Source organism: Syngnathus scovelli, chromosome 9 (genome assembly GCF_024217435.2).
Source record: "Syngnathus scovelli strain Florida chromosome 9, RoL_Ssco_1.2, whole genome shotgun sequence".
Lineage (NCBI taxonomy): Eukaryota > Metazoa > Chordata > Actinopteri > Syngnathiformes > Syngnathidae > Syngnathus > Syngnathus scovelli.
The window spans coordinates 7827287-7853207 of NC_090855.1; the positions used below are offsets into that span (position 1 = coordinate 7827287).

The following is a 25921-nucleotide window of genomic DNA, read 5'->3' on the forward strand; positions in this document are numbered from 1 at the left end:
GGAAGATATTTACGCATATGGTTAAACTTTATTTAGACACATGCAGTACACTAGCAGTTCTGTGAATATTCTAGGTTTGAGATGTGAAATCAAACTGCAAAAAGCCGAGTAATGTAGTCACAGCAGTGCAACAATTTGTGTGCTGACGAATTGTGATGTTTTATTAATTGATGAGCAGTCATTAATTTAATGAGGAAAATGATGTGCATCATATTAAATGAGCTTCCAAATTGGCTTTCGGAAATCCATCCAGCGAATTCAATTGTAATGTGTATTCTGCAGATGCTCTTTTAGGTTAGCGTGGATTGTAACGTCTACTTGTAACATCTCACTTGGACACTAGATGGCAGTTTAGGATAAAGCTATGAGTGTACATGATGCTCATAGTGCTTTTAAGTCAGATCACAGTAGCACATACTCAACATGACATACATCACAATTTTAGTATATAGATAAATGTATTTGTCTTTTAATTCTAATTTGGCTTCTGTCATGGCAACCAATACCTTTGTCCGCCTAATGTCAATATTATTTTACTGTCTTCTCTTTTTTGCAACGTATTTACTTATTAGATTGTTTAGGAAGCCCACACCTAAAACACGCACACCTTAAAACATTTAGAACAGTAGAACGTTGATTTAAATAATCTGTAATTATTGATATTACGGTCTGGCTATCTTGAACAATCTTGCCGTCTTCACTTGAAGATAAATTATGTTGAACACATTGACAGCTTTGTGATTAAGTAGCATGTGATTGGCAGCAAAATGTGTCCTTCAATTAAATGCTATATTAAAAGGAAGAAAAAAAAGTGATGATATGCTGCTTTGTTTTCCAACCTTATATTGCCGTTCTTTGTTTGGGGAGAGTTCCCGACAACCCAGGTCAAACATGTCTGTCAGGGTGGCCAATTAATTTGCAATTTTACTTTCTAATTTGCAATTCTGTCTATGCCCCTGAGTTGTTGAACACAAGGATCACTTTGGAGGCTGGGAGAGAGAGAGAAAAAGCGAGCTAATGAATAATTTGACTTCTCCTGAATTAGTCACAAACACACCTAAGCTCCACAGGAAGAATATATAGGTCCGGAAGTGTTTGATGCTGGCAACGCAGCTTGGTTTGCAGCTCATATAAATCAGCAGTACAGAGGTGTAATTGACTAATGGGACCTGTGGGATAGCAGCTAAAACGGGAAGTACGGAGAATGCAGGTTCCTATCATAACCATCACTCACACCTTACATTACAACACTTTTGTTGGCACGCAGCATTTGCATTCCGGTGAGATCTTTGTGGCAGTGCCACCTTTAATACGGATCATCCATGCTGATCATAAAATGGATACACGCCTTATGCCAGGGGCCTGTGATTAAAAATTAAATAGGTCCAGTTCCTCAAATTACGTGTATAATAATGTTTAGCCTACATCATAATTTAGTCGTCAATGGCACGACGATTTGTGGGATTCGATTCCAGCTCTGGTCTTTCTTTGTGGAGTTTCCATGTTCTCCCTGTGCTTGCGTGGGTTTCTCTAGGTTCTCCGGTTTCCTCCCATCCCAAAACATCCCAATTGACCACTCCAAATTGCCTGTAGGTCTGAATGGTTGTTTGTCTATGTGTGCCCTGCGATTGGCTGGCAACCAATTCAGGGGGTCGTCCGCCTACTACCCCAAATTAGCTGGGATAGGCTCCAGCAGGCCCACGACCCTCGTGAGGGGCAGCGGGTCAGAAAATGGATGGATGGATATTTTGTGGTCACCAATTTACTATCAAATAAAAGATACTTTTGTTTTTTAATCTTGCGCATTTTTAGTTTCGGCATTCTGTTTTTTTATATGGTCCTTCTCTGTATGAAAATCCCACATCATTAGTAAATGAGTTCAGTCTTTTTAAAGAAAAAGTCTTGTTTCCATTCATGTGTCAGTGCATTGCACTTTTTTTAATCACATTCAGGTTGGCCAGGAGATTGTCCAATTTGCTTGACAGTGTCTCATTATTTTTAAACTCTGCTAGCCTTCAGCTCTGCAAGGCTGGCTGAGTCTAATGATGCCACTGCTTATAGGCACGATGTGATCTTGAGAAACTTGGAATTTTGATGCCTTTTGAATGATTTTCTTCTCTTATGCCATGATTCATTTATTTATTTTTCAAATCGATTTCTGTTTTGTTCATAATTGTACATCCAAATTTATTGACTGCAGGCAATATGACAATTGACAATATGGTGACCTAAGGTGTATTTACTGTCATTTTTATTTCAGCCCATATGAATTAATGTTCTGTTGTGACATGGCGACAATATATTCTGAAATTCACATCCAGATAGGATGAATATGCGGTTATTAAAATTAATCATCTCATCGCCTTTTTCTTGGGAAACACCCCCACAAGGCAGAACTAATTTTCAAAGTAATAATTAGGCTGCACCTGTAACTTTGTATCAGGTCATGTATTATATTTCATTCTATCTTCCTGCCACCCACCACGTCTTTGCATTGCTTTCTATTCTCTGTCTATTTTTTGCAATATAAAAATTCCTGCAGGGGGTAAAGGAAGGAGCGAGTGACAGACTAATCGAGGCGCAGTGGGCACTGGAGAGAAAGGCGTTGCATGGCCCGGAGCCTAACTAGTAATAAAGTCATTAATTCAGCTGATTAAGTTGGCCTTTGGGTTAAGGAAAAATCATATCCATCTCCCTTTGAGATGTGACTGGGGAAGCACAGGAGAAGGAGAAGCCAGCTAATTAGTGCTGAAAAACAGAGAGGGGGGAGGCAGAGAGGGAGATGGGAGGGAGGGACAAATCAAATGAGAAAGACCCTGTATGTGTGCGATGGAGGATTGGGGGTTTGGGGGGGGGCAGGTAGGTGTTTGGAAAGAACTACTAATGAGGCATGTTTGGGGTGAGGGAGTGACGAGCTCATCAAAACACTCGCCTTCCAGGCGTAGCATCGCCCTCAAAGAGAGCCTGCTTACCTTTGAGCCTGACGCTGCCACTTAATGATGTGAAACAAGAGCGAGAGGGAAAGTCAGGTTAAAATGTCAGTTTGCATGCAATCTAATGAGCTTATTGTTGGATGCAAGAGAAGAAAGGAACGCTGCAAAAAGGCAATGCGGTCTGAAAATCACACTGCCCCCCTCTGAGAGATCATTTGGAGGTTTTTCAAAAGTGCAATGACTGAAAATGTTAAACTTTTTAGGATAGTGAATCTTTATACAGTGTATATAGTGAAAATATATATTATCAAAAATATAAAAAAATACATCTATTTTGCACATATGCACATACAGTGGCACTGATCATAAAAACTGTGTTTTGGAAATGGATGGATCGACCTCACACTGTCCCATCATTAGTGAGTTATTTTTACAACATGGATGGATGGATGGATGGATGGATGGATGGATGGATGGATGGATGGATGGATGGATGGATGGATGGATGGATGGATGGATGGACGGACGGACGGATGGATGGATGGCACAAATAAAACAGCGAAAACATTACAAAGTAACTCTACACAAATGCTCTAACACAATAGGAGAAGTATTGATGGGAATGTGACATTTTAGGAACGTAACATTTTAAGAACGTCACGAGAGGCACTGCCACAGAACAAACATGATTGTCCCCCTATTAATAGGCACCAACACACTTGATGAAAATTGCTTCCCCGACATGACCAAAGCAATCATTCCCCATTTGTGAGGCACTTGAATCCGAGGTTCAAAGGTAGTCCAAACAATGGCAATAGTGAAGCTACGATGTAAAAAGTGTGTCATCATTCCCGCAGGAGAAAAAAGCAACTTTGACCGGCTATGCTCGAAAAGTCCTGGTAGCAGCCATTGAAACACTAGAGTTGGTGACTGTCAACGCCGAAACAATCTATCTAATAATCAATCAATCAATCAATCAATCAATCAATCAATCAATCAATCAATCAATCAATCAATCAATCAATCTATCTATCTATCTATCTATCTATCTATCTATCTATCTATCTATCTATCTATCTATCTATCTATCTATCTATCTATCTATCTATCTATCTATCTATCTATCTATCTATCTATCTATCTATCTATCTATCTATCCATCCATCCATCCATCCATCTATGTATGTATGTATGTATGTATCTATCTATCTATCTATCTATCTATCTATCTATCTATCTATCTATCTATCTATCTATCTATCTATCTATCTATCTATCTATCTATCTATCTATCTATCTATCTATCTATCTATCTATCTATCTATCTATCTATCTATCTATCTATCTATCTATCTATCTATCTATCCTGAGGCTACATAGGATTAACATGCAAGGCATACTACAAAACCTAAGTGGACAAGCAATGAACCGTGATGTTAACAGAAGCAGAGATGTGAGCAGACCATAGAAAGAAATCATGGTTGTGGTCCAATTTGTTGAGATACAGAGGCATAGAGAGAGAATAAAAGAAAGAGAGCGAGGCTCCTAGCTCAGGAGATCAATACCATGGAAAAAAAAAGTCCTCATACTGTTGCTTTTTTGGGGGAAAAGAACATCATGGATTCTTAAGAAAAAATGTCATGCATCCTCTTCACTTATTTGCCTCTCTGCCCCAAAGCGGAGGATGGGGAAAAGAACAGATGAAAGATTTCTAAATGAAATTATTCCAGCAAAATTGTTTTGCTCAGCCTGGTTTATATTTTCCTCACCATCCGTGTAAAGAGTTTACGGTTGCAATTAAGGATTCCTATTTTCAGGGGATTTTCTATGCAATTTCAAAGGAAGAATTCATTTGCAGTCAGCTTTGGTATTTTTAATTTTTTACAATTTCACACACCTCCTATGACACTAATTGCTTCAGAGTTATGAGAAATCCTTCTCGTTGGTATTCAAGCATGCAGCAATGTATTTTGCCACTTGTGCTTCCTGTTGTATTAAATTGTCGAAGAGTGGAAAAACAACCTCAGATTCCATTTTTGTAAAATTTGCTTTAAGAAATTCCAAAAAGCGTGAATACGAAAATGAATATTCACATTAAACTACATTTCAGTATTTTAAGAATGGGCATTTAATATTCTGCAAAGCAGAAAGAAATCCCAGCCATTACTTAAACAAAATGAAAGTAGTATAACATTATAAGCGATGTGTTTTGGAATATGGTTATTTACAATAATAATAATAATAATAATAATAATAATAATAATAATAATAATAATAATAATAATAATAATAATAATAATAATAATACAGTTGTCCTACTACTAGCTACTGCTGTTTGGGGACAAAAGGACAACAGTTAATCGAACTTTTTTCTGATCTTCCCAGGGGAATCCAATTACAGCACTGTTTGGAGATGGGTGAGATAAGTGTATCTAAGAAAAAACAATCAGAGCCTATCTGATTCCCCTGCTTTACCAGGACACATCAATGTAATGAAGTCACTACTTTCCCCGTTCCTCTTCTTTGTTTCAATCTCTATCTTTTCATCGCTTATAATCTGCTTTTCTCCCTTTCTTTCTGATATTTTGTCTTCACTTTGTCTTCCATTCTTGTTCTTCCTCAAATGACATCAATATTTTGTGCTAATATTTTACGCTCTTTCTCCATAACAGATCTCTCCTCATTTCGAAATACATTTCTGTTCAGAATCATACCACTGGAGACAGCTACAGCGAACGTGAAGATGGTGCACATACGCAGTAACATGAGCGAAGCCAAGTGGGCGTTCTCACCTCAGTAATGAAAATATCACAAGAGACCCTTTGGGTTGGAGTGACCTTTGGTGAGCGCTACATTTTCGCCTCGCTTGCCTGCTCTTTTGCAAAATGCCGCGCCCCCCCACCCTTCCCACAAACACAGCTTCACCCACTCCTTCCTTCGCTCTTGGGCATTGTGGCTCAGAAACTGCAACGCCCTAAAAGCTTGTACATCCATACACAGTGTAAATCATTTATCGGTGACTGTAAAGAGGAATGGAAAGGAGTGTGGTGGAGAAGTGGAAATCTGATGAAAAGACCTGTGCTATTCCAGCATCATTTTTAAACCATGACAAAAAAAAAAATCAACTCATAAATGTCTCTTAAGTATTGGCATGAAAATTAACACAAGGGATGTGTCATTAGATACATCATTGAGAAACAGATTGCTTAATATATCTAATATTTGAAAATGTGAAAGACCACATCCGGCATTTATAGTGTGATAAATACATGTTCTCTATGAATGGAGAATTACTGTGAGAGTTTCTGAATTATGTTATCACTGCTGTCACTTCTGACTACTGCTCCATAAATGGAGAACAGATGAATGTATTATTGGCACCATTATGTTCAAATGTCAACGTGTCACTCTGGTATACAAAGCGTCGCACAGATTTCAGTGCTTTTGTGGCTAATGCATTTTCTCAACTACCCACATTTTGCTGCGCTTCATGAATAACAAAAACATTTATCCTCATGACCTTTTAAGGGTAAAAAAAACGTTTATCATCTCATAGTATGGGAATAACCCTTTCTATAATTCTGTTCCATCAATAGATTGACAAATATACAATTCCATAGTGATAAAATTTAATTCAAGCTTTATTTTTATCCACTGATAAGACCTTATTATCTGTCTGTATTGCAAACAATCCCACCGCTCATGCGAGTGAGTTAGTATTGAAATGATTCAATACATAAGAGGCTTCATAAACATGATGTTAATTTCACTAATGATGTAGAAAGAATTGTCCATATTGCTAGGAGTTGGGAGACTGCTTTAATAAGAGCCTGTAAAAAGTGATTACCTCGTGGCATGGGACGTTTTATTCACTCAATTGCAAATGAATAAACAACTCACAGCAAAAGTTATTTTGCTGATTTGTTCAAGTGATGACCAATCTATACAGTACCTTCATAGATTTATATTTAAATTATCATGAATCCAAATAGTTTTTAATCCAGGCTGTCACAATCCTGTTTCAAGCCATCTGTCTTCATTCAACCTCAGTGACCTATGGACATTGATTACTGTGTTGTATTTCATTTCCTCGACTGATCAATGTTTTTTAATATTGATCTTTAGTACTCCACCAGTGACTGGTTGTCATCAATATGATTCAATAAGCTTTTAATCTCTTTACACCATAGTTGATTTACTGAAAACTGTGATGAACTGGTCAGAGAACGTGGATGTGCTAGATGTGGTCTACAGTCCATATTTTGCTCAGGTTTCTATGAAAAAAAAAAAAAAAGAGGGCGTACTGTTGTATAAAAGTTTCTATGAGAGACATGACATCACATCAACTCCGATTGCATGAATCAACATTTGACTGAAATAGAAAAAGAATGAAATATTGAAGACACTTATCCCGCCCTGACAGCGTAGCTAAACATACTGTGCGATACTGTGCTTTATTCCCTAGTAGTCACTCTCCATTACTATGTAATGATATTCATGAGCTGGGCCCACCATACGGCTGTGAGGATGTTGTATGTGTTTCATGCTATAGATCCAGCAGCTTCTCCTCAGGGCTATTTGGGTGAGGCCTAATGACCCAGGCCCTGCTAATCCTCTCGAGCCTTGAGCTACACTTTCCTTTGTCGGGAGATGTTCTGATGAGGCCTTTGAAGGAATGTCACACTGGTGTCTTGGGCTTGCCGTTACTTCATACGAACCGAGCCACAACCCCGCACACACTCACAGCCAGCCCTGCAGTCCTATGGAAAGAAACACACACAATTACGGAGGTGCTCATATTTGCATGATCACACGTTGGTAAACGCACACACATGCACACACACACGCACACGCACAGTGGGGCCACAGTAATAGGCACCCTGCCATCTGGAGATTCTGTCCAGGGGGTCGTAAACAATAGAGCCCACTCAATAGACATTATCAGCACAAGTGGAAGTGTGTGCGTTTGTGTTGTTAATATAACCGTGGATGTCGGCAGATCTTCCACAACCAAAAACCAATGTTTTCTCATTATCCTGAATTCACCCCCAGGCTATTTGGTATTGCTGTTATGAGGACGATAGGGAACACACCCTGAATAATGGGGCTGTGTTGAAAATATGAATGTTGTCCAAATAATTAGAATTTACTTTTGTCCAAAAATGACAATAAGTCTAATTTGCATTCATAAATGTCCTGTGGTGTGATTTGATTTTAAATGAAGAGTCTACCAGCAACATGGTTAGCTACTAATTGGTGCCAAAAAATGCTCTGGGTGCAGGTTCAGTTCTTTATGAAAGAAAATACATTATCAGCTATTGTAAGGAAAATGTTTTCTTTTTTTTTTTTAAATATGTACATCCTCTACAAGGCACATAAAATGATGCAATATGATGTCAATGCTACTGATGGCAATATGCATCCTATTCAAAAGTGCTACATCACTGCAATCTTTTTCTAATCAAAGTGGAATCTTTTGGCCATTCCCTTGTAATACTTACAACCATAAACTATAGTCCCTGTTCCACATATGAAAAATAATTGTCATAACGAAATGTACCCTCCCCCTGAGCCTTTTATGAAAATCAGATGTAGAGTGCGCCTAATTAGGCGTGATTCACGGTAAAGGAAGGGGAAAGAGAGGAATGTGAATAAATTGAGAAAGGGAGGAGGAGAGAAAGCAGTGACAGACTGGTGATTAATGTGAAGGCTGTGATGCACATCAACTAACAGAGCCTAATGGAGGGATAGCAATCGTTTCTTTATCTCTTTGACGAGAAAAAGATGACAGGATGGAGGAACATTTCTACTTTAACCTTATGAGGTCCATATTTCATTTAAAAACAAAAAAAAAAGGACCAAAACGAGTTCAACTGTGAAGGTATAATATGTGTGAGCTCTGTGACAGCCTGCTGCTCTCTCGGCAATCAGCGGTGCTCCTCTGGATTGGTTCTAGTATTAATTGACGGAGGAAAAAGCAAGCGGCCTCCAGCCCCCACTCCCAAATGGGTAGCCTCTTTCTTTCTCTCTGACTCACCTAATTATTAGGGACACAATGCGGCACAATGGCGATATGGAACGGAACAATGAACATTTCCTAAATCATCCCAATTTACCCTCAGCAATTACATTTTGACTTTCAGAACATATTATTTCTGCTTTTACCTGAACCACTGTGCGTTATCATACCCTCTCCTAGTGCTGGTACAGATTGCAACGGATGTGATGGGAAATTGAGGAACAAAGATTTCCGACATCATAGGAGGTCTATGAGTTGTAGATTGTCTGGTCCCTCATTAGCGCAGGGAGGGTGAGTTTCGAATGGGTCATCTAAAAAAAGAACAATGACATTAAACTAACGCACCAGTGCAAATAATACAACATTTTATAATACAAAATAATAATCGCCATGTGATTAAATAGAATAACTCCAGAACTGCAAAAAGATAAGTTTAAATAATGCAGGGTCTTTTATAACGACAATATTCTTGCCTCATAATGTAAAAGACGTATTGTGAGAAACATTTTCCAAAAGTGATTGCAAATTTCTCTTTAGTTTAGTTTAGTAGCTTTGAAGTGAAAATGGAAAAATGACTGCGTTCTGGGTTCGTCTTGTTTTCGCTTTGGCTAATAGGAGGTGTTTCCCAATTTCCAATTATTATATGAATTATTCTGTGACAGCCTTGTAATTAACTGGTCCAGGAGGTCCCCTGCCTCTCAACCAAGGTCAGCTGGAATAGGATCCAGATCACCTGCGATCCTAATGAGTATATGTGGTACAGAAAATGGCTGGATGGTCATATTTTTAAAATCACTTTTACTCAATAAAGGAAAAATAAACTGTAGGGGTCTGCATGGAGATTTCTTGTAGTTTCAAAACCCAGGAAACAATCTGCAGTTATTTCTTCTTTTATTAGAGTAAACACATTATAAATAATTTGTCAGTCAGCTCACATAAGCACGGTACATCTCTTTAATAAGCCGGGGTCATAGTACCTGCCACGTGTCTCACATAGTCAGAAAACCTTTGCTGTCTCTGATGGGCAGAAGCCGTCAGCCATGCATGTTCATTAGGAGCAAGGCTCCTTTGCCGTCAACTCCACCGAGTGATCAGTGTTCTCTTTCTAGGTCACCGGTTTGGCGATGCGCTGTGCCACTGGGAGTCACTCATATTCCAATTGCACCTTAGCAGGAGAAGGCAGCCACATGTCCAATTATACTCCCTCTAACAACCCCATCCCTCCGCCATTGGATCTGGAGCAGTCATTTTACATTCAGACGTCTTCTCTCACACTCTGTTCCCTGAGTCCCTGAAGATGGCGGGGACAGACAAGGAAAGATTGTTTCCTGATTGCCGGCAAGAGGAAAAAGAGGGAATGTTTTTTTTTTTTTTTTTAAATATTTAGTGGTGAAAAGGTCTCGCTGGAATGAGGTTTTGTTTTGTTTTATATTTGATGTTGGTAAACGTCAGAGCTACACAGGTCTTCCATTTAAATCACAGAGATGTCACAGTCAATGAGGCTCCACGGTGACTACACTCATGACTTTTTCAGAGCTGTTGTGACTTGAGAATGACACGAGAATGTTAACATGGCGCTGGCTCATGAGGGAAAGATCTGATTGGTGCACCGTGGAGCTGTTTAATTCAAAATGATTTCAGACCTTCTAACATCTGTAGACGATCATGCATGCGCCGGAAAACAACACCGGCACACTCAATATGTTCCAATTTCTCGATAGATGTGATGTATGTGCTGTATATGCAGCAGTTGTGTGATTGATTGATGGTAAATCCCGAGTGTTGATTTACTTTTACCCTGCACAAGCACATCGAGGTAATTTTTATTTCATCCAGCCAAGTCTCGCCACAATAAGATAAAAAGGCATACTTTTTTTTTTTTTTCCAGAGAGAGCAAGGCTGTTTCGTCTGAAAATTAATCATGCTCATGTGCAAATTTGAAAAGAAAAAGAGTGGAGAAGGAGAATCCAATTAAAAAGCTGAAATGAATTAGGTATTATCTTATCATTGCAAGGTGACGGTCTTTGCTGTGGTGGCTCAGAGCAGTTTCATAAAGGAGATGAAAAAAACAAGTCGCCCATGTAGAAAGAAAAAAAAAGTCTTATTACCACTTGGGATATGTATATTAATATGAATCTAATTATATGAACAGCCCGGTGTAATAGCTCCTATATTTAAGCCACGTATTATGCTACCTGCACATATCTACATAATATATATATTTTTTTTGTTCTAAGGACGAATGTTTTATTTTTTCATGCCCAGTCCAGTCTTGTTTTGGAACCTTTGGTGTTTCATCCATTCACTGATTGTAGACTATCTCATTAAAAGCCACTTCAACTAACAGATTTGTTTAATGCTATAATGCCTGATTGCTGTTTCCGCTCTCACCACAGTCAGCAACTCTGCTACCTCCCAACACTGCATATAATGATTAGGATGCAGGGAACAATTCACCGCGTGTGAATTCCTGTGTGAAATCAATTATAAGGAGCATAATGTAACTACTTTACAGTTTGTGAGCTACTCTGTATTCAGAGAGGTACTGGTTGGAAAACAATTTTACTGGTATTTTACTGCAATTTGGCTAAATTAAAGTCATAGAAAAAAAACAGACTACTACGTGCTTTTGATTAACAGTTGTCCTTAACTCCCATACTTTATTTATAGTTCTATCTTTTCTATACTTAAATTCTCCATCTGTATTTTATTGCATTGACAAGGTGGTGTAATTTCATATGTTCTAAAGGCAGCATGGTCGATTGTGGTTTGCACATTTGCCCAAAGTGGTCCAAGATCAGACCTTATATGCCGTGTACTAAATTACGATGCAAATATCTAGTCGCATATCTGAAGTCACTAGAAAAAGAGCTACATTCGCCCAGTCAGGTGACTCTTTACTCAATTCAGCCTGTCTATATTTTATAGTTAGTGTCTTTCAGTGTTTTCAATCTACACTGTAGATTCTACAGTATATACAGTATAATTTTAATTAAATATTAGCTATTAACATTAATGAATGCAACCATTTAGAGAATAGATCATTTGTTTGTAAAGTCAGGTTCTGTTTACTGGCATTTCACTGTTTATCACAGCTTGGCCCCCAGAGTCTGTAACATGAAATGCAGAAGGCCCGTGCTGCTTTTGTTAATTAAAGCTGTCAATCAGAAATGGGATTTTTTTTTTTTCTCCGTCAGGATTTATTTGTGTCACTCTGACTGATTAAAGCTTAGATGAAAAGTTTCTATGAGAAAACAATAGCGTGGTTCTGTTTATGTTAGTTGAATGTGGTTTATGATTAAGTATTATTTATTACAATTTCTTCCAGCAAATTAGCCTCCCGAAATACTTATTGTGAAGACTTTTGCTCTGCTGCTTGCGCATAACATGATGGACAGACGGATGGATGGATAGACGGGTGGACAGACGGATAGATAGAAAGACAGATAGACGGACAGACGGACGGGCAGACGGACGGAGGGATGGATGATGGATGGGTGGGTGGGGTTGGATGGATGGATGGATGGATGGATGGATGGATGGATGGATGGATGGATGGATGGATGGATGGATGGATGGATGGATGGATGGATGGATGGATGGATGGATGGATGGATGGATGGATGGATGGATGGATGGATGGATGGATGGATGGCATTAGTTTGCATCAGATTGTTTTTTAAACAATGTTAGACAAGAATGCTGACACTCGCAGTCCTGCCAGCGCCTGACAATGAGAAGGTCTCCTTCCCCTGCTAAGAAATGCATTAAACACTTGTTCAGTGTCCATAAGGTATGGGCATGCACCTATTGTACCCTTAGGGGAATGACTGCATTGAAGTATTCTTTGGTGAGGTTTATAAATCTGCGTGCAGTGTAGAAGCAGAGATAAGCATTGAGATACGGTAGCAAGAAAAGGCCAAAGAAACGCCAACTCAGGCTTCTGTCAGTGATTGTTCAGCGAGTCCCTCGTCTAACTGTCTGCCAGGGCCACTAAGAATGAATGCCAATTAGCCGACCCAACATTGTTTCTTAACAGTACATTAACTAATCATGTGTTGAAAAGCCTCTAAGCTCTCAGGAGTTAATTGTTTTTTTTTAAAGAAAAGCATCATAGACTCCCATCTCACTATAGTGATCGCTTGGATCTGATTTTCTTCCCCCCATCAAACAAAGAAACTATCGGAAGACTGACTGAATATTTTACGTGAAAGCTAAAAATATTTTTATCTTATTGTATGCTGGTTGGACAATTGTAAAAACTAGGATTATACAAACTGTATCTTTTTTAACCCTGTTTCATTGAATGTCTAAAAATGTGGTAGCATTTTTAAAGCTAATATTGATTTATTTATTTAAAATTACAAAGGTGGGAATGGCAATAGTGATCCGCAGACCCAACATTGAAAAGTACGTATTAGCCCAAGCTATTGACCTGTGTAACAAGACTTGTTCTGCCATACAATGGCAGCCTGGTGCTAATGCTCATTTACACTTTAGGGCGAAGGAGTCTGCTGCTGTGATTGTGCTTCCTGACATGCAACATCCAGCGGGTTAAGGGGCAACAAAAGCACCGTCGTGTAAGGATGTCACTGGGACTGGCAGGGAGATATAAAGGAGAGAATTGGACTCGGCATTAATGCTCAGCACGTCCATGATATCTCTGGGCCTGATCCTTTCCTCTCATCCCCTGTCCTTCAACAACAACAGTGCAATTATGTTTGGGATGATAATAAAAAGTCCTTGCTCTGAAGAAACCCGGCTTTCTTATGTGACCTCTTTTGCTAGCTTTTATAATGTAAATTAAATGTGGCATATTTAATCTAAGTGAGTTTTTTTTTTAAATTGAAATCTAAAATTCATTCTACATATTGAGCCTGTATTCCTTCCGTGACTGAAAAAAGAATTATGAATCCACTCACTGAGGTCAAAATTCCAGTTCAGTAAAATAAATCTAATTCCATTTGAGTCTATTGTGCTGCACGGTTTGATTTATTCACAAATCAAGACCAATCATGTTATTTTGTTCTCAGTCTGTGGTCTTTGCAAACAGCATGTCAGATATGGGCAGAAATCGTGCGAGATCAGACTGATGTTTGCCTGATGAAAAGACGTTTTGGGCGGTCGCCACAGGAGGCCTGCTGTGTTGGGGGGGAGGAACAATAGAAGTAGCTTAATGCTCTGAACAGCAGGATTCATGCTCCCACTCCACCTGGGACTCTATGCGGAGGATCCCCCTGACCACGCGCACACACATGCACACACAACGCATACATCACGTGGGATGACCCGCTTCCATCATGAATATGGATGTGTTGGAAGAATGCAAATGCTACAGACAGACAAGTCAGCAGCACAACAAAGAGAAGGATACGAGAACAAAGGACCAACTCTGCACGGATGCCTTCACTTCACAAAGCATGCGTTATAGAATAAACAAGAAGAAGAATACAAATTAGTGCATAGTAGTACGCTATATTTTCCTGCACCACAAAAATGCGTCGGCGTCAAAGCATTAAAATCATACCAAATCACTCAATAATTGATTTAACGAGACAGAAGCTGACGAGACGCTGAACACGAATGAGATGCTAAATGAATCATTCTAATATGTTTTGTGAATATTTGCTGCCCTGGAAAAGCCCTTCGGTCGGCAGTGAAGAGACCCCATAAATATTAAATGAAGTCAGGAAGGAGACTACGCACAGGACATTGGTGGTCTGCAGAAAAAGCTCAATCATCAGAGCACATTTACTTCTAAAATGTCCCAAATTTGACATCTTTAATTTAATAGCTAGTTTTTAGAAATAACAGTTGTGGATATGATCATGCTATGCAATCAAGACTTTCCACAGCGCTTATAGAACGGATGGCTTTATAGATAGTGACATTTAATGCAGGAGAAGAGCCAAGCCAGACGTGGTGTACAGAGGTCTGCTTGTAAATAATTAATCTTTGCTCTTCATGTCTTCTTGTCAGTACAGACGTGGGGCTTGTATCCTGGCAATGGGCCATGATTTCCACATGCTGCAGGGAGAAGGAGACCCTCAGGGGGGAGACAATCTTCAGCTTGCCTGCAGCAACTGCATGCAAGCATACACACCCTTGCTACACAACCACATGTGCGTGCTAGCGAAATTGTTTTAGCTAGATATTTGCATATACAGATGCTGAAATGTGCACACGTGTCAGTGCAAAGAATGGTGTATAATTCATATTTGTGTGTTTGCGCTCATGCGGGGACCAATGCACAGGCTTTACACACAAGCATATGGCAGAATTCATGCAAGCATGCAAAAAGGAAATGCCTTGTTGAAAGATGCAAACTTTATGAGGGCTACGGTTGTGTGTCATTGGGTCATGAAGAGGGTGTGGCCATTGGGCGGTATGTTGATGCTGTCTACATATGTATATAAAAACTGTTTCCATTCCCTTATGATGCTGTTTGATGTCCTCTCTTTATCATTTACATCATTCCGCACATCCTTGGGAAATTTAATTATTTTCACAACTTACACCGTCCGCCACTTTGCTTGTCTGCATCCTAGACATTGAGCATGCAAAACATTTTAAAACTTTTTTTTTTTTTATTGTTACGGTCCATTGTCACTCCCGTACCTCAAGTTAAAAATCTGTGTCTGAGTGTCATCATTAATACACATTATCATTTATGTCAGAATGTATCTACAAGACCTGAATGGTAGAGTACTTTGTTTGAATGGCTGAATTTTTTTTGAAGGTAAGTCGGCTCCATGGATCTTCCTACCTTAGTGATAGTAAATGACACAGGGATTGTATTTTATTCTTTCGGAAAGCATTGTGATTATGTGTTGCTTTGCAGCTGCAGATCAGTCATATTGATTGATTGATTGATTGATTGATTGATTGATTGATTGATTGATTGATTGATTGATTGATATCTTTATTTCGAACATCCAAAACAAAAAAGAAAAAACAATTGTCCATGATTATATCTGTCCGTTGCCAGAGCAGCCTACATTGGTTATTTTAGAGCCATAATGAATGTCTGTGATGAAACACATTTACTTTTATTTGGACATTGGGTGCTGGGTGCATTGTTTATTGCTAGTGTGATACAGTTCTAAAAATAGAAAATTCTTTTTGCACCTCTGTGACTGCCATTCTTCATTTGCCCTTGAACGATGAAGCTCCTGAGTGGGGGTACCTACCTACCTACCTACCTACCTACCTACCTACCTACCTACCTACCTACCTACCTACCTACCTACCTACCTACCTACCTACCTGACTAGAGATGTTCAGTGTTTATTCAATCTCTTTCCTATTAGGCAGATATGTCAAAAAGAAGCAGTGCAGCTGTTAAATATTAAAAGAAATTTGCTCATAACAGTTGCCATGGAAATTGAGAATAGGCCTGCACATGGACAGACAATCTCAAAGCAAAAGACTCACAAGGGCACATGATATTCACCTCGTTATGAGAAGCAGTTGGTGAAATGAAATGCACACTGAAATGTATTTATGCCTTGGCAACACTTGCAAGCACCCATCTTATATTTTCAAGTAAAGAAACGCCATGTTGTAGCCGGTGCATCCGTGGCATTCATGCTCATGATACAGGGGGTAATTATTACTGATTATATTCACCATGAATAATCACCACACTGACCACGAGATGTACATGGATATTGTAATGAGCCTAATTATGCACATTATCACATAGCTGCTAAAATCATGCATTATGCATTTTTCATACCTTTTGCCAGAAGCATGTTCCAACCATATAGATGGTATTTAATAGCCAAGCAAAATTATAGCCTGTGGATTTTGAGTGATCTTTCCACACATTTAGCTTCCTCTTAAAATGGAGCAGCCAAAAGGTTCTATGCTTCTTTCCTATCACATCAAAATAAACAAAGTTAAGTAGAAGGAAACCTTGTTTGTGTAGTTCCAACACGAAGATTAATTCAGTTAATGGAATTAATGTTTTTAAGTGTGTGTGTGTGCGTGTGTATTTTGAGCTGGTGCTGGTTGGGGTGGAGCTAATGGAAGCTTTCCCTCTCCGATGGGTCATGCTGATTATTATTCTGATGGCCTCTCAGTCAGATGCAAATAGCACTAATAGCTGGAGGAGGAAGAGCGTGTGGAGGGAGTCAAGGGAGTGCAAGAGGAGAAATGGAAGTGAACAAAATTATATTAGCATTTTTGTCAGAGAAAAATGCAAGTGTTTGCATAAGAAGGCTAGTGCTTTTGTTTTGAATTGGAATGTGTGTGCATGTGAGTGATGGACAGAAATTCCTCAGGGTCTGCTTGAGGGCTTTATATTTCCCTTTAGATTACCTTCTCGGTTCAACTCTACTCTACTTAGATATATTGCACATGTGGCAACATGTAGGTGTCATGAAGACTGCAACACATTTTAATATGCCATCACCCAGTGGATTGAAAGTGCATTTAATTTGCTAACAGTTACATTCCAATCACTTGAATTATATTTCATGTAATATTTCAGTCTAACTACCGTATCTAAAATGAATAAAAGAATAACTCAACAAATAAAAAGATCTCAATTTTTCGAATCAATGAATTAATTAACTAATATATCACAGCAACAATCTTATGAATTTTATTTTATATTACCATATAAATGAGCTTGTTATAATAGCTGGGATTGTCTCCTGCTCAACCGCAACACTAATGAGGACAGGTAGTATAGAAAATGGCAGGGATGGATGAATATCATGACAACCTACTTCAGTGCTCTGCAGCTAGACAGAGTAAGCACCACCCTCTTGAAATGTAAAATAAAGGCGGCATGAATAATTTCAAAGCACGCACACGATATTGATGTGACGTGTTGGTCATCTCGAGTTCATCACATCCTAAAAGAGCAATAAGAACCCTTATTTTTGAATGTCACGTGGAGCCTCTCGTATTTTGAAAATCAGAAGATGTGTCAAATCTTTGCGTGTGCCAGGCTTACGTGAAAAGCATACCTTCCTCTGCCAGCTTCTCACTGTTGAACTGTCTGTGGAAGAATTCATGTGCCTGGTCAATGACAGCTGTAGGCCCTGAAGTGGCGTTTCCCGGAGAAGCTGCCAAACATTCCTCTCTGCTTTCTGAATGACAATGGGGCACAATAACAGCAGCAACAGCATGCCACTCAGGCAATGAGAGGAAGAGAAGAAGCGGCGGCTTGTTCCCTTTCCCTGAGAGTGTCAATTATCAGGCTTGCTATAGCTTGTACAGCTTCCTTTTTCTTCCATCATATGGTTTGAAATCCAATACTTTCCATGGGTTCATGTGCTTGGCAGGATTGCCCATGGACTGTGTAAGAGCTTAATTAACATACACTTTTTTTTCTTAAGTGGAGCGTCATTCATCTGGAGAGGATGTTAAAGCTTGCTCACAGAATTTGAAAGACTACAACAAAATGAGTGCTGAGAAAGAACCAGCCCTTGAACAAAAGAGCCAGCTCGAACAAACCATTTCTCACTTTGAATTGCTGTGACTGGATGCTAGCCAGTGTTGCCTCTCATATTCTGTTACATAGTCTTCAAATCAATTTCTGTCATTTGGTCGCATTTTATGCCAGGAACGATCAATCCACGGAGGTTTGTGAGCTGCATGCAGTTTGTTTGTCAGTCTGTTAATTTGGACTCGGTATTTCGGCAAGGCAAGTCTTGGTAGATTTATTAATGTTGCACATTTCATACACAAGGTAACGCAATGTGCTTGAAAATAATTAAAAGTACAATATTAATAAGCATTAAGACATCTAAAGGAAAAGTAAACTTACTAAAGCTTACTGAAATTATCAATGATCTCCCCCATTCATAATTTGGTCGATACTGTACAGATAGTAAGTAAACAGCATTTAGGGCTCCATTTTCATAGCACATGTGTGCCATGACGCAAATGCTAGCTCACTGTATGTTTGTCAATTAAACAGACTGGGTGGGCCGACAAAGCAGAGGGTTTGCCTTGGAGACGCCCCTGGCTGAGTGACAATTCAATCCAAAGTCAATCCAAACTTTTCGCCTGCTCAAACCACGTATAAGTGACCGCCGGCGCAGGGTAGACAACTAAGCACTGTTGCCGTGCGCCTTTGTACACACTCTTGCTTTCAGCTGGTGTGTGGCTGGCTTGAGAAAGACCAGCTGGCTGGCCATACCGGGCACTGTGGTATCCTTCGACCCTGGACCGGTGGGAGATCCAGGCCAGTGATGGCAAGGGCATAAATCCGTGGACATGGAGCATGCGGAGGCATTCAGGAGGGTGACACATCACCTGCTGCCTGCCTACACACTATCCCTCTCATTGACCTCATCTACTGCTGTGCCTTTGCTGTCAAGTGCAAATTCTTCCTATGGAAGTACTAAAGTCTTAGAAATAATAATAATATTATAATATGGTGCGAGAGAATATCACTTGAAATGAACATGCTTGAGGCCTTGAATTATTAAGCTCTCTGTTTGATCAGAAAATGCAAACAAAGGCTTTAAAATGTCAGCTGCCCTGCTCATCTGATGGTATTTCAGGGAGTATCCCTGACATTACTTGTCTAATCCTGGTATTTGGAGGAGTAAACAAACACAACACAGTGTAATTAAAGGCTTAATTAACTGAAGGAGTAGACGAGAACATAAAAAATGAGACCAGTGACAGACAGGTCTCCATCCCTTCCTTCTCCCTCAGTGACTGTTCTGCAAGAGGCAAGAAAGGAGGGTAAAGTATACAGTTATTTAGGAGAAAACATTTAAAAGTCAGCAGCGTGACCTGTGTGAATGTTTTGCGGCCTGACAATACAAACATCAGTCCTAGGCCATGCCTCGCGTTGTCATTTTTAATGACTTCTTTTTCCACAGTAGACATTTTGTAAAGAACATTTAATTGTTCTTACTGTCACAATTATACAATAACTCTAAACAATTACTCAGAGTTGTCAATTAATTTATAATCAATTGTCGATTAATCAGTTAATTTTAACACATCTAGTGCAAGCAAACAAGTATAAAACCAAAAAATACACAGAGCACACTTGCACGTAATACACAAGAGTTAAGCAGGAATACACGGTCAGCAAAGTGGGAGATATAGATGGGTAATTGCCCACAAGCCCAGAGTCATTCAGTCTTGACTCCAGATGTTGGGAGAACATAATCCTGCACATGCCCACCCACTCTCTTACCCACACATATATGCAGCCACCTGAGCACACTCACAGGTTACACACACTAAGCAGGTAAAGTCAAGCTTGTCGTCAAGTCACAACAACCCCGCCATATGTCAGGGAGTGTTGACAGACTAACACGTTTGTTGGGAAACATTGAGTGTGGGAGTGTTTGCATGACTGTGAATATAGTGCACAACTGTCTGTTTAAATGTGTGTCTGCAGGTTGTATTTCTCGCACGTAAGCAGTCTCGGAGCAGCTTGTGCACAGTAGTGCCTCACAGCAGGAGCTGAAGCAGACGGTGCTCCTTTGTCTGATGAGGTGCTAAACGTTTGTTGTTTTTTGGACTCTCTAATTTGTTGCTTTAAACATGTGCATGTCTTTAACTCATCAGATGAGTTATAAACTGAAATCTTTAATGATAACTACCCTAAACATTTGCCAAGATCAATTAAGATACATGATTGAGGAATTTACCCAGATTTCACATGTTAATATTCGAAGACAGAGGTCGCCAAAACGGTCTGACTTATCCCAAGTTTTTAACACAATGTTATGCTGTAGTGATCAATTATTTTCCTGCAACTCATTAATCTTATATAACTTTTATTTTAAACCATCCAATTCAATCATTGGTTTGCCTGTGCTCTCCGTCTTTCCATGGTGGAAAAACATCAGAGCTACCTGCGATGTTGTCAGCTTGTTTTGTTGCAGGCTTAGGTGTGATTTGCTTGTCCCTTTTGTCATTGTTATGTTTTCCCAGTGTTTTTTGTATGTCTCGTTAGATCATTGTTTCTGATTGTCACGTCAGTTCATTTGTATTTAGTTTACTCCTTTCTGTTCCGTCTTGTTGGGCCATTTCCATTATCATCTGTCTATGCAAGGGCTCTGTACTGCCCTGTCCTAGTCATGTTCAAGTCTGTTTTTGCTATTGTTTATTTTGTTACTTTGCCACCTGTTGTTTTGATCTCCATTTGCTTTAGTTTTTCCATGAGCAGTAGTGCATTGGTTGCCTTTTGTTTGATTCAAATTAAATATTTCTTGACTTGCTTCCCCACACTTGGGTCCTCAATTCCCCATTTCGTGACAAAAAGCATCTTTTTAATATGGCAGCCTGTACCACTTCTGTTGCTTAAAGTGAGTGCAAACGCAGCTATTTGGAAACTTGATCAATGTAATTCAACATAATTTGGACTTCTCTAATGATTGACTTGGAGGGAGTCACTTTGTATCTAGGTCATTTCAGCTTGCAGAAAACCCATCTGGTAGTGGTGGGAAAACCAAGCTTCAAATTTAATTCATGAACCAGTTGTATTTCTTTTGGCTCCGCTAGATAGCACACATTGGGTGAAAGCACAGGGACTTGCCCTTTCTTAAACACCTTTAAATCAATAACATAAGTGTCTATGTAAATTAATATCATTATAACGTTATTCAAGGTAGTTTGATCACATTTGTTATTTTTAGAAGTGTGTATCAAACCAGTAGTCCTTATTCAGCACCCAAGAAGCAGCTAGTTATAGTTGGGTGACCCGTGTGCCAGACCATGTGGGATATGGTCAACTGGCATATTAGAAAATGGTTTGGTGCTTATCTACTTGCAACATCTTAACAACAACTGGACTTCTTATGTTTGGACAATGACTAATAATGGTGTCAACGAGAGACATGAAGGACGACATTCGTCTCTCTGGACATGCTGACCTAACAACACACAACAAGCAGGCATGCACACACAAACACATTATAGGAAGGGGGTGTTGTTGAGCTCGGCTACAGTCCATCTGTTGTCCAGTCAGGAGGTGAATCTGCCAAGGTATGAACCCATGAGGAACCCCTCAGTATCACTCATGTTCAACAGCAGGTGGTGGAGTATGCAATGGCTGTGAGGAGAGCCTTAGACCCACAGACCTGAATACTGACTTTGCTTAGCTTTGACTTTGACTTGTTCCGACCTACTTACTTGACTTTCCTGAACAGGTGATGTATAGGACGAAGCCAAACAAGTTCAAAAAACACGACAAAACACCCTCACAACAACCAAGTGCTTTTATCCGTGCTAGAAGTCCTCCTTTCATGACTTAAAAGAAATTCTTTCATGTCATGATCTCCAAGTGTGTTGCCATCTAGTATCTTAATGTGAACCCTCAGCTCACATAACCAGAGGAGAACAATAGCCATTGATTTAGGCTCCGCTTTACATCAAGCTGAAAGAAAGCCAAACATCACTTCCCATAAAATCCCACAGGCACTTGAATATCCAGAAATTCCAAAGGGCATTTCATTCCTTTACTTCAAACGACTTAACCATGTGTAGCTTCCACTGAAGCAGATGTAGCAGCATTCTACAAAAATATTATACAGCAGCAGTTGGACAAGTTAATTTGTCGTCAACGACTCAAAGCGTGAGAAAGGGAGCATGATGTCATAACGAGGTAGCCTCAATCTTCCAAATGTGTTTCTACGCCTAAACACTCTGGAAAATGCAGACACAGCAATTAGTAAAATTAAGATACACAGAGTCCTCTATACTCAATTGGTTTCCACCTTCATTTAATCCATCATTGACTCTCTATCAGGCATCCCCTCCATCTTCTTTGTCCTTGGTCCTCCTACCTCTTCCTTCACTCTTCTCACTCAGCCCTCCATCCAGTGACCATAGCTCTCACTCTCAGCCTCTGTGGGCTGTGTCGACGCACCTCATCTCCCCACCTTGTCTCTTTCCCATTAACATTGTAGCAGATGGCAGGGCCCTGCTCTCTCTGTGTGAGCTTGACTGACAGGGGTTGGTCATTCACCTCCATAGATGCCCAGTCACATGATGCTTTGCTCTCCAGTCTCTCCACTCCCTCATCGTGTCCTTTAACTATCCTCTTTCCTGGGGCCTCTTTGGAAAGTCAAATCTCCTAACCTTTATGCTACCTTTCCTTAATCTTTGTCGGATAACGTCATCACCTCAAGGAGAGATGAAAATGTACTTCCCTTTGACCACCGGAAAGGATAGCACTGGTTCAAATGAATTTGACCCCACGTCAGTCATGCAAGTGTTCCTGACAAGTCTCTAGCTTGCGGACTTTACCTCTAAAAAAAATATTGTCTTATTGATAAAATCCAAAGATACACATTGTTTTTGTGAAGGGTCAATAATGATGTGTTTCATTGATCTCAGAATTGCTCATTCTCAAATAAATAATGAAAACATGTTAATAATTTAATTTCTGTTTGTGTGGAACCATAAACCTTTTGGTTTGAATGCATATTTCTTGGCATCATTGACCACAGTATTAATTTGCATGACTAAAAAAGTTCCATTACATTATTCTTGAGCTTGAAACTTGTTTGTGTAGTTTGTCAACTAAGGCAGCGCCTTGTTCTTTAAATGTTGTTGCCATAACAACTTGTGTATAATATCTTTGTAAAGATGGCTAAAAGTGTCTTTACAGTTGCATCCGTGCACCTTTCCTTAAGCATTTGTAGAATTTTAACAATAATATCCTTCAAGTACCTCATGTCATCTCACGCAAATGGAATAGGAAAGGAAATTTCGTAGGCAATAACGAGGATTTGAAGAAGCCCCGAGACCTTCACGTTTTACAAACATCCCAACTTCATTAGAATTGATTCATTCATTTTTGATGTAACTCGTCTGCCATTGTCAGATGCCAATGTCCGTCTTATTTACACTTAAAATTGACTCGAAGTTTTTTTTTAATAGTGCAACTGATGCTAAACCAGTTGCCAGGCAACTGGCCCACTTAAAATGACTGTATTTTCCACTGTTACGCTCTATGCCCCATAATAAATATGTAGAAATTCAAGAGTAGAGGTGGAGGAAGATGTTGGAAGAATAATTTTGCTCCAACATCAAAAACTGAGATGTGTTTATGAATGCAGCTCAACCCCCCCCCCAAAAAAAAACTGTCATCTAGCTTCAGACAAACAAATATATTTGAAAAGTTCAAAAATAGCTTTAAACACATGACTGCCTTCTTTGCTTATGATTCTGTTTTGAGTGAACAAAGAGTCAAATTGATTTTCTTCTCTACAGGTAAGAAGCAGCTCAATGCCCATCTGAAGATAGTAAAATGGCAAATTCAAAAACTGTGTGGCAGGTTGAAGAGGAAATGAGCAAAGATCCGTCTTCAATGCACCACAAAAAAACAACCTTTTCTTTTTCTGTCTCTCCCACAAATTTAACTCTCAGGCATATTGTCTCTAATCAGTCTCTTCCTCATTTTGATCCCCCCGAGTCCCTATCTCTCTGGTCTGTGTCACTAATAATGGAAAGTGTTCATTGTGCTCATCCATTCGTAACCTTCACAGTCCCAGGACACTGTTTTAACACAGCACAGATGGACAATGTTGATGACTAAGCTCAAAAATGTGAAACTAAAATAAGTGATAAACATCTGGACATGGTTTCCACACTAGTCGATATGAACACTCGAAATAATGCCCACTGTGTGCATTATTAAAACAACTTATAGGAAAAATATAACCTGCAGAATACTATTGTATTTGTTTAGACTATAAAAATGATGTTGTTTCTGTTCATTTGTCTTGGTGCTACTTGCAGGAACACAAAGGATTAACACTGTCGAATTTCTTTAGCAAATACTTCTATTGCTATTGTTTTGCTTTTCAAAATCAGCATTCTTTGTTGCCAGATGCAGAAAGCAACTGTTCTCAGCAAAAACAGAGGTCTAATAAACCTTTCGCTGCGGACTACTAATGTTATTCTGCTTTCGCTGACTGTGTTCTCGGGCAATATTTGCTAACATATTCAACAAGAGCTTTATGAGGAAGCCATATATCAATGTTACGTGATCCAGTGTTTCTGTTGCCTCCATAGGCATAAAACTATAATGATCACATCTTGCAACTAGACGGGCAGTTCTGCTAAGAACTGTTTAGCCTTTATTGCTAATGAAAGTCGAGACACCACTATTTACAAATATAGATCCTTTTTTTTTTTTTATTCAAAAGAACAAGTGATTAACGGCTGTTGGTCATGTCCCGTGACACCCCTGTGATTGAGAATTATTTTGAAACCAATATTTAACATATTGATATACATTGGTAGTAGTAACTCTACTGCTCTCTGGAATTTTCTGCTAGTAACACTTTGTGACTCTATTTGTATGCGTTTGCAATTGGGCCGCGCAGATCTCTCGACAGCTTATTCACAGTAGACGAAAGGATTAAAACCTGACAATAATAAATAAATATCACTCCTTGCATTTTGTGGTAAGTGCTGTGGAGAAAATAAAGTGATTGTCTGTATGTGGTGGTGATCTTAAGAACTACATTCCTCTAAAATACTTTTCAATATGATGTGCAAAAAATGGGGTTGAGTATGTTGGCTCCTTATAAAATAATCTCTCCATGCACATTTTATTTGTATTTACATATTATGCAAGCCGTTAATGTGAGTCAAATGCAATAATTCTTATCTATGATATAACACATTTTTGTCTTGACTATCTTTTGCTTATGATCCCTGGAGGACTGTAGTATGCAACACTGTAAATTACACCTCACGTGAAAAAATTGATCAGATGCAATCTGCTACTGAATCTGTAGGGACATCACATGCATGCAAGAATGCGCACGCACGCACACACACACACGCACACACACGCACACACACACACACACACACACGTTCACTCCTTTCACCCCCCCTTCTCTATTTCTTGCAATGACAAGAACAATCCGGATGAATAACAGCAGGGGTCATAGAATTGTACGTGCCAAAATAACAGAAGCGTAATAAACAGAAGCCTTCGCTCAAATTATGCGCAGCCGTTGCA

General features: G+C 39.3%; 2 long non-coding RNA genes across 2 annotated transcripts; one reads left to right on the top strand and one right to left on the bottom strand.

Annotated features, from left to right (window-relative positions):
- Positions 1-6171: 6171 nt before the first annotated feature.
- On the bottom strand, positions 6172-18062 carry LOC125975214 (uncharacterized). The gene is made up of 3 exons (XR_007483910.2): positions 17931-18062; positions 9099-9263; positions 6172-7693 (listed from the first exon to the last, which is right to left on the bottom strand). It is a non-coding gene; the product is annotated as an uncharacterized lncRNA (long non-coding RNA).
- On the top strand, positions 15510-25378 carry LOC125975213 (uncharacterized). Its single transcript, XR_007483909.2, has 3 exons — positions 15510-15691; positions 20333-20429; positions 24157-25378. It is a non-coding gene; the product is annotated as an uncharacterized lncRNA (long non-coding RNA).
- The last annotated feature ends 543 nt before the right edge of the window (positions 25379-25921 follow it).